We start from the raw sequence: 15748 nt of genomic DNA on the forward strand, positions 1-15748 counted from the left end.
GTTGAAACCAGTCTTACGTTTTTTTTGTACTAAACAGGCTGCTGAATTTATGCACTCCCATCAGGCCGTGTAGCCGATGGAATGTGTAAAATAAATGAATGATGTTATCTTCTTTGGTTCTTTCGGTAAAGTCACGTAGAATGAGAATAAAATAATAAATTGATAAAATAAAATAACACAATAAAATTCTCACGACGTTTCGGCCACAACACAAGCGGCCTTCATCAGGTGAAGGGACGAGACTGTCATTCTACGTGACTTTACCGAAATAACCAAAGAAGATGAATCCTTGTAGTCACGAAAGCTTTAAATCGGAATGATGTTATGTGTTAATGTGGAGGGGCACGGGAAGGGGCGAATTATCTGCTTATATACTTCAACTTAAAGCATCCGGGAGTGTCCCAGCGATCTCAACAACGCTCGCATTCAAACACCCGCCTCTCCGTTCCCCTGTAAGGTAAGAAGCGGCGTTCGCTCTGCTCAATTAGCTCTTGAGATTAAAGCAAAAGAGTCATTAGACATCAGGGGAGCATCTATAAATGAATCTCCATGTATTACGACGCCAGGCAAGGGTTGTTAGATCACACAGAGGCGTGTGTCAAACCCCGTGCTGCGGAGTTAGTCCAAGTTTGTAACTGCAGCGTCCCCCTCCCTCACCCCCAACACCCCCTCCCTCACCCCCAACACCCCCTCCCCCCACGCGCTCCAGGATCATTGAACGACGCCTTCCCTGTAACCAAAGCCGTGCAGTTCGCGTGCCCTTATTTGGTGTTTGGCACCACGTGACGCGGCTGCAGCGCTACCCGTGCCGCGCTAGGTTTTTTTCCACTGCCCCATGCGCCCCGACTCGCGACGCAACTACCTGGCCCCGGTGTCGCTGCTCTTGTGCTCTGCTGCGGCTACTGTTCGAGTCGGCGTTCACGTTTTGTCCTGGCGCCGCTATTTTCCTCGAGTCGATACGCAGCTTGAGCGGCGTTAAAGGCGAACTGGATAACGGCCTTACATGAGCGCGTGTTGTGTCAGTGCGCGCGCTGTATGGCTGTGTGTGCAGGCGCGCGTGTCTGTGCGTGTTTCTGTGGCTATAAGGGGTGGCTGTTCTGTGTGTGTGTGACCGCGTGTGTGTCTGTCTCTTAGGAGCGCCGATAAAGACCCCAGCACAGCCGATCCGAAAGGGTCGGCGCGTGTGGCGGCATTCATGTTCGCTCCGCGTGTCACCGACAGCCACGGGTCAAGACATACACACATGCAGACACATATATACATGCAAGGATACCCCGTATAGCCTGAGCAGACTGTAGGGGCTGTTCGCGCAGTCCGCCACACACATCTCGATGCGTGCAACAACAACACTCGCCACTAAGTGGTGGTGACGTCACCACGGCGCCTGTGCCAGGCCAGGTGCACTTTGCCTGCTCCACTTCCACCGACATCTCCAGAGCTTCCTTGATCCACTCGTCGCCTCTGCGCTTCCCGCACGATCAGGGGAAGGGTTTTCCGCTTTGAACAGATTTGCCTTTCGCATGCACCTTGAAGGCTGTAGCGATACCAATTTGCTTTACGGCATTCCTAATAGCAATGAGTTCCATAAACCACTCTCCGCCCTTCCTCCGTTAACTTCTATTCGTCCACCTCTCCTCTGTCAACCTCTCCATCCGTCCATCCTTTCCTCTATCCGTCCGATCCTCTGTCTGTATGTCTCTCAGGCTAGTCGTCTATCGTTCGGTTTGTCCGTCTTTGTCAATTCCGCTGTCTACCCGTCCGCCTCTTTGTCAGCCCCGCTGTCTGGCTGTCGTCTGGCTGATGAGTCTGCCGTATCACCGCGAGCCTGACAGCGAATTTGTCGGTTCCCTCCCGCGGCGCGAGTGTCGCGACGCCGAGAACGCATTACGGATTCCCGGCGCGACTGGCGACGCTACGGCACGGACAAATTGCTTAATCCTGGCGGATCAAGGGCACGGGGCGAATTACGGTAATGCTGCGAGAACAAAAGCATTTCAGGCGAATGAAAGACAGCAGCCTCCGAGGAACTGTCTGGTCCTTGACATTCAGAGCCCGTAGGAAAGCCTCGGCAGGTTTGAGGGTTGGTGATGGTGCTGGTGGTGCTGGTGGCATCGCAGCTTCGGTCACTGGAGCGGACGTTTAAGACTCACGTCCCTGTCTGTTCGCATGCTCCTGCAAACATCACCCTGCATCAGATTTGACGTCTCGGTAACTTGATTTTACTGCGAATGGTTGAAAAAAATACAGTGTATGTCCAAGCCAACTTTAGTAATAGGAAATGCATTTTAATTTAACATTGGTTTAGGCTCGTGTGCTGTTTACACGTGTAACGACTCCGGACTCGAACTTTAGAGGTTTCTTTTATTGCACGTAATGTAGCTTAGGACCACGTCGTTATGAGATAATGCTAACGTGGAGATTGTATGACCGAGCAGACAGCGACGACGGCCCGAGTCCCTCTCCGCAGCCTCGAACTTCCCTTCTTGCCCTGCTTTTATCCTCCTGGATTCTCTGGGGGAATTTCCCCAGCTGTCTCTTTTGGACACTGGGGAATTTCCCAACCAAGACCCTCCAGGCTTGACGGCGCCTTGTCTTTGTGTGCAGCCTCGCTGACACCCTGTCTTCACATCGAGACTTTACTAACTTTACACTTGTATTCTGTAACGCGATTTTTCTTGCTTGTACTTTGCTTTGAAGTGATTACTCGGCCCATTCTGCTGACCCAGGTCATTCTTGCTAATGAGGCGATAGCCGGGTCTCTCGAGTTCTCACCCGGTTAACAACCTCAACCTGCAACCTGAGCTGCTCCATCCGCGAGACGAGCAACATTCAGTGTCTCGATTTAAAGCTTTCGTGACTGCAAGGATTCATCTTCTTTGGTTCTTTCGGTAAAGTCACGTAGAATGAGAATAAAATAATAAATTGATAAAATAAAATAACACAATAATATTCTCACGACGTTTCGGCCACAAAACAAGCGGCCTTCATCAGGTGAAGGGAGCGAGACTGTCTGGAGGACAGCGCTGGAGTGCTGTCCTCCAGACTGGAGCGCTGTCCTCCAGACAGTCTCGTCCCTTCACCTGATGCAGGCCGCTTGTGTTGTGGCCGAAACGTCGTGAAAATTTTATTGTGTTATTTTATTTTATCAATTTATTATTTTATTCTCATTCTACGTGACTTTACCGAAAGAACCAAAGAAGATTCAGTGTCTCTTCAGCAGATTCGGGCTCGCTTGACCCGATGCTGGTGAACTGCCAGATGCTTATAGGCAAGGACCCCCTCTGTTAGATATGCGTCCGAGTTCGGCGCAACATTCTACAATACAAAACACAGATTACTCACCCTTAAGACAGATTTTCGTCTGTTGATTTTTCCAAATTGAATGAAGATAATAATAATGATAGATTTGGCGCTGCCTGTGCCGATCGATTGAGTTAACATTTCGAGGCAAAAACGAACGCACAGACCGCCCCCCCCTCGACACTGTCCAACAAATGAGCCCCCCCCATCCCCACAGCGAGAAACTCTCCATCTGGGCCCCTCCCCTCCACCCACAACACCCACTCCTGACCCCCCACGTCGCGCGAATGACGACCAAACTGAGCACGAGACGACAGACATCAGATGCCCTTTTCACGAATCCGCCCCGGCGCGCCTGCGACATTTACACGAGTCCACCGGAAACACACACACACATACACACACACATACACACATAGACACACATATACACACATACACACATAGACACACATACACACACATACACACATACACACACAGACACACATAATCGCAAATACATACAACAACAACAACCGCCATTCACCACTAAGTGGCGGTGACGTCACCACGACGCTTGTGCCAGGCTATGTGCACCCTGAGGCCACGTGAAGTGTCGAACGCCCGCTGGCAGGAGGTCACGGGGCAGACCCAGGTGCCACGGGTCGACTGACTGAGATGACTGGCTGATGCACCACCTGTGCCCCCTACGGTGCCAACCCGTTGTGCTTCAACCACCCGGCGCTCTGCTCGTTATTGTGAGCGTCGCTCCTCCGCCCTCCATTGTTGGAGGGCGACTACCTCCAACTGCCCAGTAGCGTCCTTCACGAGCCTCCTCCACAGAGGCCGATCTTGACACCGCTGGTACCAGTCATCGGCAAGTCCACTCAGCTCCACATCCTCCTGTACTACATCACTCCATCTCTTCTCTAGCCCGTGCCGCGCCCGTTTAGCCCCCTCGATCCGGCCGAACAAAAGCTGTTTGGGCATGCGGTGGCTGGGCATGCGGGCTACATGGCCCAGCCAACGCAGCCTTGCCTGCCGGAGGAGCTCATCGATGGGACTTTGCCCAGATCTTTCAAGGATTTGTGAGCTCCTCACACAATCCAGCCTGGTTAAACCCAGGATGGATCGTAGGCAGGCCAGCCTAAATGTTTCTAACCGGCGAAGATGCTCCATTAGGGGGGTCCACGTTTCGCAAGCATAGAGAAGGGAGGGAATGACCGTGGCCGAGAAGACCTGAAGCTTCGTAAGGAGCGACAGACCAGGTAGCTTCCACACAGCGTTACGCTACCGATGAAAAGATATTGCCGCTCGACTGATTCGGAGTGAGACCTCTGCTGTTAAACCGGAGCCGGTCATGAGCACACTGCCCAGGTATGGGAAACTCTCCACGCTCTCCACAACTGTCCCATCACCGATTGGGAGTTGTGGGGGTGGAGTGCCCGATGGTACAAAATACCCAGGCAGGTGATTAGTTTTGGTGGGGTTGATTGTAAGGCCCCACCTCTTGGTGGCACGCTCCAGTTTCAGCAGCAGCGTCTCCAACTCCTCCTCTGAATGAGCAGCAATTACCAAATCATCGGCATACATAACGTGGTTGAGCAATAGGGAGCCATCCCTTGACAGCACCCGGGCATCGATGTAGCCTCCCATTATATCTGTACCAAATGGAAATTCCCCCGGTACAGCTATTGAAGGATTCACGAATTACGTGGTCAAAATAGATGTTAAAGAATGTGGGAGCCAGAGGACATCCCTGTCGCACCCCAAGGTGTACAGGGAATGGCTCTGACTCCCGGCCACGTAGTTTTACACAGACACACATACACATACACACACATACACACATACATACACATACACACATACACACACATACACACATAAAAGATAAAGACAACGATCCCCCGTATAGCCTTTAGCAGAATGTGAGTGCAAGTGCTGTTAGCGAGCACCGATAAAGCCGGCACAGCACACGACGGGGTGGGTGGCCAGCACCACGCCCGGTCGCTTTTGTCTCCCTCGTAACAACGTTGACACATCGCACCAGGTACTCATTTGAGACTGAGTTGACCTAGAGGAGGCCCAGGGCCCGTTCAAATATTTGCCACTGTTATTGGTCGTGAATGGAAATAGAACTCGAGTCGCCGGGTTTGTAGTGCAGTGAGCCAACCACTACACATTCGCTCCCCCATATAAATGATCCTTATGGCGGTACCCCGGAGTACCAAATAAAAAAAATGGGCCTAGGCAATTAAATATTTTATTTCTGGGACACTTTTTTTCCAGGGGTGTACTTAACTCCGCGACTGGGGTACCAATCAATCTGAGATCAGTGCTACTCCGAGATTTAAACCCAGCGAGGACGATTGCGCTGAAACCCTGAACGCTCGTACGCATCATAATAGTGCATCGTCTACAGCTCTTTGAGATGAGTCGATTGCCGCATCGCCGAATGACTGCATCACGGACATTATGCGGGAGCCGGGGTACTATGGTACCCCGGGGTACCGCAGATAAACACACGCACGCAGACACAAACCTGCACACCAGAGCTCCCCGAGTAGAGGCCTATGCTACAGCAGTGGCGTAAGCAAGACATTGCAGGCCTGCGCCTTTACATTCGCACCATCAATGCGTCTATTCAGAAAAACCCACACGACGTGAGAATGCTCATCAGGGTCACAAGTCGGATGAGTAATCTGTCAGGATGCATTCTCTTTCTCTCATTCCTATAGATTTCCCAAACCACTTGGATTACAATTCAGCGCTTTTCCTTGGTAGAAAGAGCAGTGCAGAGGCGCTTGGGTGGCTCAGAGATCAGAGCGCTCAGCCGGCACAGCTGAGATCCTAAGTTCGAATCCACGTAGCAGCAGCCTGTGATCACAACGGATTTACCAGTGTATAGAGTTGATTGTCTCAGCCAATACATTTTTTTAGAGGCCCATAGACTCACGTAGATACCCATTGACTCACAGAGAGACCCATAGCCTCAAATACAGACCCATGGACCACACGCAGACCCATAAACTTATTAGAGACCCATATCTTCTTATAGAGGCCGACAGACCTATATAGAGAGCCATAGATTTCATCCAGGTGCCATGCGATGAACACGACTCTCGTAAAAACTGCACTCACTCGAGCGTGAGTAATAGCTGTCATTTGAAGGGATCTCCGATCCTGCAGTAGCTCTGTGATATCTGCTTGCGCAGGCCACTCTCTACCACGGGGCGAGAGTGAATCTACGGCTCTGCGAGAGTTCCGAATAAGAAATTTGAATCTCGTGACGTGACAAGAAAAGTCAACGAAGGGAACTGGAGGCCGCGTGAGTGGCATCGAGCGCTGGCGCAGAAGGCACGCGTGGTGGTGCTGGCCGATAGAGGTTCACGCCCCACGTGCAAAGCGCAAGGCGCCAAAGTCGGAGAGGAGCGTTCATTGCGCCGCGGGGAAGCGGTGCCTCGTCCGATTAAATTATCTTGTTTCGAAGATGGAAGAGACGTGAAGACAATACCAGAGGTGGAATAAACAGGGAGAGATTGACACGGAGAAAGGCAGAACAGAGGGGAGACAGAAAGAGACGACGAGAGACAGTGATCACAAAGATACACTGGGAGAAACATGCGTGGGGTGTGTGAAGTTTTGACTGGGAGGGAAGGGTGGGGGGTGAAACTGGGTTCTGAATTAGGATTCTCTCGTCCAACAGGCAGTGACGATTGATGTCGGGCGGCTCCACACGACTCCCGCATTGCAATGCGGATGGGGGCGAGGGGAGTCGGTGTTGTCTGGGCTAGGGGTTCTGGGGAAGGCTGGGGTATGGTTTTGGGTTAGGGGTAGAAGATAGGGGTGAGGGGTTAGGGGTAAGGGTTAGGGGCCAGGCGTCAGGATTAGGGGTTAGGGTTATGGGTTAGAGATTATGGTTAGAGGTTAGGGTTACAGGTTATAGTTACGGGTTAGGGTTACGGGTTAGGGTCTGGAGTAGGGGTTAGCGGTAGGGGTTAGGGTGAAGGGTGGTGCTCAGCAGACGGAATGTGAACGCGTTTGAGAGGCGTTGAACATCGTTGCCTCATGTGCAAGGGCTAAGTGGCTTACATCAAGTCATTTATAATACAACTGAATATATATAAAAACATTCAAGTTAACAAATGTAGACTTAATCTTGCAATGTTTTAATGAAACGAGTGTGAGTGAGGCTAAGTAAAACCAGGGAATTGGAATTGTAACACGAAACAGAAATGTCATTTCTGGAAATGAAGTCGGCTTGATGAGACCCATTGAGGCAGTAGCGACGATTGCACAAGATGTAATTAAATGAAGGCAAATTCAGAATTAGAATCTGTATTTACTTAGAGAAATCTGATGAGCTATGAAGCTCTTAAATTTCGACTTAAAGCTTTCGTGCTGCAAGGATTCATCTTCTTTGGTTCTTTCGGTAAAATCACGTAGAATGAGAATAGTGTTGGAAAATCGGCAGGAATCTACAGTGTTTATGCAATTTGTACCTCTATACTTTAGCTATTTATATTTATTTGTCGTGGCTTGCTCACACTTTTTCTATTTTGCATTCCAATCGGTGTTTTTATATTGATTGTTGTTGTAACTTGCTAACCCGCCCGTACTGAACATCTGTGAACAAGAGCTTCATAGAGAATGAGAATAAAATAATAAATTAATAAAATAACACAATAAAATTCTCACGACGTTTCGGCCACAACACAAGTGGCCTTCTTCAGGTGAAAGGAACAGACCTGTCGGGACGACAGAGCTTCATTGAACGTTGTTAAGATTCGTAGCGTCTTTTAAGCTGGTTTAGAGAGGTGAGGCACCTTGACAAAGGGGTTTACATATACACAATCAAAGACATTTCCCTGTCCCCAGACGACCTGCTTGTCAGCTTTGATGTGGTGTCCTTCACCAAAGTCCCGGCACCTGACACCATCGCTATCATTGAAGACCTGGTTCATCAAGGACTGCATACTGATGTACCCCCCCTGGTGAGACATTGCTTAACCAACACATACTTCACCTGGAATGGAACTTTCTACAAACAAACTGAGGGCACCCCAATGGGCTCCCCTATCTCCGGTTGTAGCCAACGTATTCATGGAAACATTTTAAACTGACGCCATCCAGACTGCCACTCTATGCCCGACCTTATGGAAGAGGTACATGGATGACACTTTTGTCATCTGGCCACATGGCCCGCCTGCTCTAGACCAATTCGCGACCACATCAATTCCATACACCCAGCCACTTGTGTTGTGGCCGAAACGTCGTGAGAATTTTATTGTGTTATTTTATTAATTTATTATTTTATTCTCATTCTCTATGAAGCTCTTGTTCACAGATGTTCAGTACGGGCGGGTTAGCAAGTTACAACAACAATCAATATAAAAACACCGATTGGAATGCAAAATAGAAAAAGTGTGAGCAAGCCACGAAAAATAAATATAAATAGCTGAAGTATAGAGGTACAAATTGCATAAACACTGTAGATTCCTGACGATTTTTCAACACTAAATGAAAGGTTGGGAGATCCCCCACCTCCCAATTCACCCCACTGCGCACCTGCACCAACCCCCACTTAAAACGCCAGGCAAAGATGCGAGAAAATAGAAATAAATTGGCGGCTTTAATGTATCCTGCCAGAGGAGAGGCTGGAGCATCAGTTTAAATGGGAGGCGGAGAAGGAGGAAAACCACCCAGCATCCAATATTCATGAGAGCCGCATGCGGCTCGCCCTGGCGCCCACAGCACGGCTCGACCACTCATTCTGACCACTCACCCCGGTCACTCACCCCGGTCACTCACCCCAGTCACTCACCCCGACCACTCACCCCGGTCACTCACCCCGGTCACTCACCCCGGTCACTCACCCCGGTCACTCACCCCGGTCATTCACTCCGGTCACTCACCCCGGTCACTCACCCCGGTCACTCACCCCGGTCATTCACTCCGGTCACTCACCCCGGTCACTCACCCCGGTCACTCACCCCGGTCATTCACTCCGGTCACTCACCCCGATCACTCACCCCGGTCACTCACCCCGGTCACTCACCCCGGTCACTCACTCCGGTCACTCACCCCAGTCACTCACCCCGGTCACTCACCCCGGTCACTCACCCCGGTCACTCACCCCGGTCATTCACTCCGGTCACTCACCCCGGTCATTCACTCCGGTCACGCACCCCGGTCACTCACCCCGGTCACTCACTCCGGTCACTCACCCCGGTCATTCACTCCGGTCACTCACCCCGGTCACTCACCCCGGTCACTCACCCCGGTCATTCACTCCGGTCACTCACCCCGGTCACTCACCCCGGTCACTCACCCCGGTCATTCACCCCGGTCACTCACCCCGGTCACTCACCCCGGTCACTCACCCCGGTCATTCACTCCGGTCACTCACCCCGGTCACTCACCCCGGTCACTCACCCCGGTCACTCACCCCGGTCACTCACCCCGGTCACTCACTCTGACCACTCACCCCGGTCACTCACCCCGGTCACTCACCCCGGTCACTCACCCCGGTCATTCACTCCGGTCACTCACCCCAGTCACTCACCCCGGTCACTCACCCCGGTCACTCACCCCGGTCACTCACTCCGGTCACTCACCCCGGTCATTCACTCCGGTCACTCACCCCGGTCACTCACCCCGGTCACTCACCCCGGTCACTCACCCCGGTCACTCACCCCGGTCACGCACCCCAGTCACTCACTCCGGTCACTTACTCCGGTCACTTACTCTGGTCACTCACCCCGGTCACTCACTCCGGTTACTCACCCCAGTCACTCACCCCGGTCACTCACTCCGGTTACTCACCCCGGTCACTCACCCCGGTCACTCACCCTGGTCACTCACCCCGGTCACTCACCCCGGTCACTCACCCCGTCACTCACTCCGGTCACTTACTCCGACCACTCACCCCCGCCACTCACTCCGACCACTCACCCCGGTCACTCATCCTGGTCACTCACTCCGACCACTCACCCCGACCACTCACTCCGGTCACACACCCCGGTCACTTACTCTGGTCACTCACCCCGGTCACTCACTCCGGCCACTCACTCCGACCACTCACTCCGACCACTCACTCCGACCACTCACCCCGGTCACTCACCCCGGTCACACACCCCGGTGACTCACCCCGGCCACTCACCCCGGTCACTCACCCCGGTCACTCACCCCGGCCACTCACCCCAGTCGCTCACCCCGGTCACTCAACCCGGTCACTCACCCCGGCCACTCACCCCAGTCACTCACCCCGGTCACTCACCCCGGTCACTCACCCCGGTCACTCACTCCGACCACTCATCCCGGTCACTCACTCCGGCCACTCACCCCGGTCACTCACCCCGGCCACTCACCCCAGTCACTCACCCCGGTCACTCACCCCGGCCACTCACCCCAGTCACTCACCCCGGTCATTCACCCCGGTCATTCACCCCGGTCACTCACCCCGGTCACTCACTCCGACCACTCACCCCCGCCACTCACTCCGACCACTCACCCCGGTCACTCATCCCGGTCACTCACTCCGACCACTCACCCCGACCACTCACTCCGGTCACACACCCCGGTCACTTACTCTGGTCACTCACCCCGGTCACTCACCCCGACCACTCACCTCGGTCACTCACTTCAACCACTCACCCCGGTCACTCACTCCGGTCACTTACTCCGGTCACTCACTCCGGTCACTCACTCCGACCACTCACTCCGGTCACTCACTCCGACCACTCACCCCGACCACTCACTCCGGTCACACACCCCGGTCACTTACTCTGGTCACTCACCCCGGTCACTCACTCCGACCACTCACCCCGGTCACTCACTCCGGTCACTTACTCCGGTCACTCACTCCGGTCACTCACTCCGACCACTCACCCCGGTCACTCACCCCGGTCACTCACCCCAGTCACTCACCCCGGTCACTCACCCCGGTCACTCACCCCGGTCACTCACTCCGGTCACTCACACCGGTCATTCACTCCGGTCACGCACCCCGGTCACTCACCCCGGTCACTCACCCCGGTCACTCACCCCGGTCACTCACCCCGGTCATTCACTCCGGTCACTCACCCCGGTCACTCACCCCGGTCACTCACCCCGGTCATTCACTCCGGTCACTCACCCCGGTCACTCACCCCGGTCACTCACCCCGGTCACTCACTCTGACCACTCACCCCGGTCACTCACCCCGGTCACTCACCCCGGTCACTCACCCCGGTCATTCACTCCGGTCACTCACCCCAGTCACTCACCCCGGTCACTCACCCCGGTCACTCACCCCGGTCACTCACTCCGGTCACTCACCCCGGTCATTCACTCCGGTCACTCACCCCGGTCACTCACCCCGGTCACTCACCCCGGTCACTCACCCCAGTCACTCACTCCGGTCACTTACTCCGGTCACTTACTCTGGTCACTCACCCCGGTCACTCACTCCGGTTACTCACCCCAGTCACTCACCCCGGTCACTCACTCCGGTTACTCACCCCGGTCACTCACCCCGGTCACTCACCCTGGTCACTCACCCCGGTCACTCACCCCGGTCACTCACCCCGTCACTCACTCCGGTCACTTACTCCGACCACTCACCCCCGCCACTCACTCCGACCACTCACCCCGGTCACTCATCCTGGTCACTCACTCCGACCACTCACCCCGACCACTCACTCCGGTCACACACCCCGGTCACTTACTCTGGTCACTCACCCCGGTCACTCACTCCGGCCACTCACTCCGACCACTCACTCCGACCACTCACTCCGACCACTCACCCCGGTCACTCACTCCGACCACTCACCCCAGTCACTCACCCCGGTCACACACCCCGGTGACTCACCCCGGCCACTCACCCCGGTCACTCACCCCGGTCACTCACCCCGGCCACTCACCCCAGTCGCTCACCCCGGTCACTCAACCCGGTCACTCACCCCGGCCACTCACCCCAGTCACTCACCCCGGTCACTCACCCCGGTCACTCACCCCGGTCACTCACTCCGACCACTCATCCCGGTCACTCACTCCGGCCACTCACCCCGGTCACTCACCCCGGCCACTCACCCCGGTCACTCACCCCGGTCACTCACCCCGGCCACTCACCCCAGTCACTCACCCCGGTCATTCACCCCGGTCATTCACCCCGGTCACTCACCCCGGTCACTCACTCCGACCACTCACCCCCGCCACTCACTCTGACCACTCACCCCGGTCACTCATCCTGGTCACTCACTCCGACCACTCACCCCGACCACTCACTCCGGTCACACACCCCGGTCACTTACTCTGGTCACTCACCCCGGTCACTCACCCCGACCACTCACCTCGGTCACTCACTTCAACCACTCACCCTGGTCACTCACTCCGGTCACTTACTCCGGTCACTCACTCCGGTCACTCACTCCGACCACTCACTCCGGTCACTCACTCCGACCACTCACCCCGACCACTCACTCCGGTCACACACCCCGGTCACTTACTCTGGTCACTCACCCCGGTCACTCACTCCGACCACTCACCCCGGTCACTCACTCCGGTCACTTACTCCGGTCACTCACTCCGGTCACTCACTCCGACCACTCACCCCGGTCACTCACCCCGACCACTCACTCCGACCACTCACCCCGGTCACTCACCCCCGTTACTCACCCCGGTCACTCACCCCAGTCACTCATTCCGGCCACTTACTCCGACCACTGACTCCGACCACTCACCCCGGTCACTCACTCTGGTCACTCACCCCAGTCACTCACCCCGGTCACTCACTCCGACCACTCACTCCGACCACTCACTCCGGTCACTCACCCCGGTCACTCACCCCGACCACTCACCCCGGTCACTCACCCCAGTCACTCACTCCGACCACTCACCCCGGTCACTCACCCCGGTCACTCACCCCGGTCACTCACTCCGGCCACTCACTCCGACCACTCACTCCGACCACTCACCCTGGTCACTCACCCCGGTCACTCACCCTGGTGACTCACTCCGGCCACTCACTCTGACCACTCACTCCAACCACTCACTCCGACCACTGACCCCGGTCACTCACCCCGGTCACTCACCCCGGTCACTCACCCCGGTCACTCACCCTGGTCACTTACCCCGGTCACTCACTCCGACCACTCACCCCGGTCACTCATCCCGGTCACTCACCCCGGTCACTCACCCTGGCCACTCACCCCGGTCACTCACCCCGGTCACTCACCCCAGTCACTCACCCCGGTCACTCACCCCGATCACGCACCCCGGTCACTCACCCCGGCCACTCACCCCGGTCACTCACCCCGGTCACTCACTCCGGCCACTCACCCCGACCACTCACCGCGGTCACTCACTCCGACCACTCACCCCGGTCACTCACTCCGACCACTCACTCACCGGCGGTCAGCCACCTCCTTGCCACTCCTCTATCGCTACTGCTGCCATTCTGACTTTTCCCATAAATCTCGCGCGTGCAGTCCTCCACCCGTGCCGAGAGCTCCGTAAACCAGACTGACGGCGTCGTCCCATCGACACCATCGTGTTCAGCCACTACACTGCAAGTCACAAACCACTCACCCAGTCACACACCAACCCACTCACTCAGCCAGCCACTCGATTACCTTCTCATTCACTTACCCACTCCTCACACGCACCCACTCCTCACACGCACCCACTCCTCACACTCACCCACTCCTCACACGCACCCACTCCTCACACGCACTGCAGGTCACTACAGTTTATTGTTCCGCTTCTTCCCTCGCACTGCTCGCCTGGCCTCCAATTCGGATTTCCATCCGAATGTGCAACTTTGGTCCTTACTCGTGTATCCATCGTTCAACGTCAACGTGCAAATTTATGGAGGAACTGTGCGTTGTCTTGGTGTGGTCTCGGACTGTTTGTTGTTGTTTCGCTGCCTTGATAAATAGACAGGAATCTAAGTACTTATGCAATTAGTACTTAGACTGTATACTTTATTTTATATTTCTTTCTTTCCTTAGTCACTTACCTTGTCTCTACTTTGCACTCTTATCGTGTGTTTGTAGTGTTTGTTGTTGTAACTTACTGACCCGCCCCACTGGATATCTGTTAAAAAGAGTTTCATAGCTCACTGGATTCGTCCTGCTGTGTGTTTAATCACCCGTGGTTAAACTTCTCAAATGAAGTGTGTTTAATCACCCGTGGTTAAACTTCTCAAATGAAGTGTGTTTAATCACCCGTGGTTAAACTTCTCAAATGAAGTGTGTTTAATCACCCGTGGTTAAACTTCTCAAATGAAGTGTGTTTAATCACCCGTGATTAAGCACACTTCTCAAATGAAGTGTGTTTAATCACCCGTGATTAAACACACTTCTCAAATGAAGTGTGTTTAATCACCCGTGATTAAACACACTTCTCAAATGAAGTGTGTTTAATCATTTGAGAAGTGTGTTTAATCACGGGTGATTAAACACACTTCTCAAATGAAGTGAGTTTAATCACCCGTGATTAAACACACTTCTCAAATGAAGTGAGTCGATGGTCTTAGGGCACCAGTGACAGCACAAACATCACAATGTTTTATATTTTCACTCATTTGCGCAAACGGTATCTCTGTGAAATAAACATGTATGTTTGAGTGGCACGTAGCGATCACCACTCTAGCAGGGCAAAGGTCACGGCGCAGTGGATAGGAGGCGATCAGTGGGAGACGGCAGGAGGGCAGTGGATTCTTGAGTCTATCTGTGCCATGGTGGGAGTCTTACCATCTCGTGTACGTGGCGGCTTTGCTCCGGGTTCAGACTCAGAATGTGTTTAGACTGTTGGAGGAATCCGATGAGCTATGAAGCTCTTTTCCACAGATGTCCAGTAGGAACGGGTCAGCAAGTTACAAGAACAAACAATACAAAACACGATATGAGTGCGAAGAGCGTGGAGCTGGGAACCATGGATCTGCTGCACTGGACACAGAACTCAGGAGACAGAGACAGACAGAGGACTACGGCTGAACACCGGAAGATCGGTGAAGCATTTCGATTTAAAGCTTTCGTGACTGCAGGGATTCATCAAGCTCAGCAGTGTTCATTGGAGCGCTGTCTTTCCGACAGTTCTGTTTCTTCACTTGAGGAAGGCTACTTGTGTTGTGGCCGAAACGTCGTGAGAATTTTATATTAGGATGTTTTATTTATTATTATTTTATCATTTCCCTTCTGGCTTTACCGAAAGAACCAAGAAGATCGGTGAAGCATCCGTGTCCCACAATGGTTCCATAACTTCATTAAACAAATGACGGAGTATATGCGATGTCCGGATCGTTTATTATCTGCGAGAATTATTACAGATGTATTATTCTCAAAAGGCCCCTAAACAACAGACGACTTGATACGAGTCGAGGGATGAAGATGAAATTGTGCCAGGACTGCACAGGGCAGGCACAGTTATTCAGAAGCGATACCTCAACCATCTCCAGACCGGCACGAGTCCTCGCCAGCTC

Source organism: Petromyzon marinus, chromosome 32 (assembly GCF_048934315.1).
Source record: "Petromyzon marinus isolate PM22_M1 ecotype Great Lakes invasive population chromosome 32, UKy_Petmar_22M1.pri1.0, whole genome shotgun sequence".
NCBI lineage: Eukaryota > Metazoa > Chordata > Hyperoartia > Petromyzontiformes > Petromyzontidae > Petromyzon > Petromyzon marinus.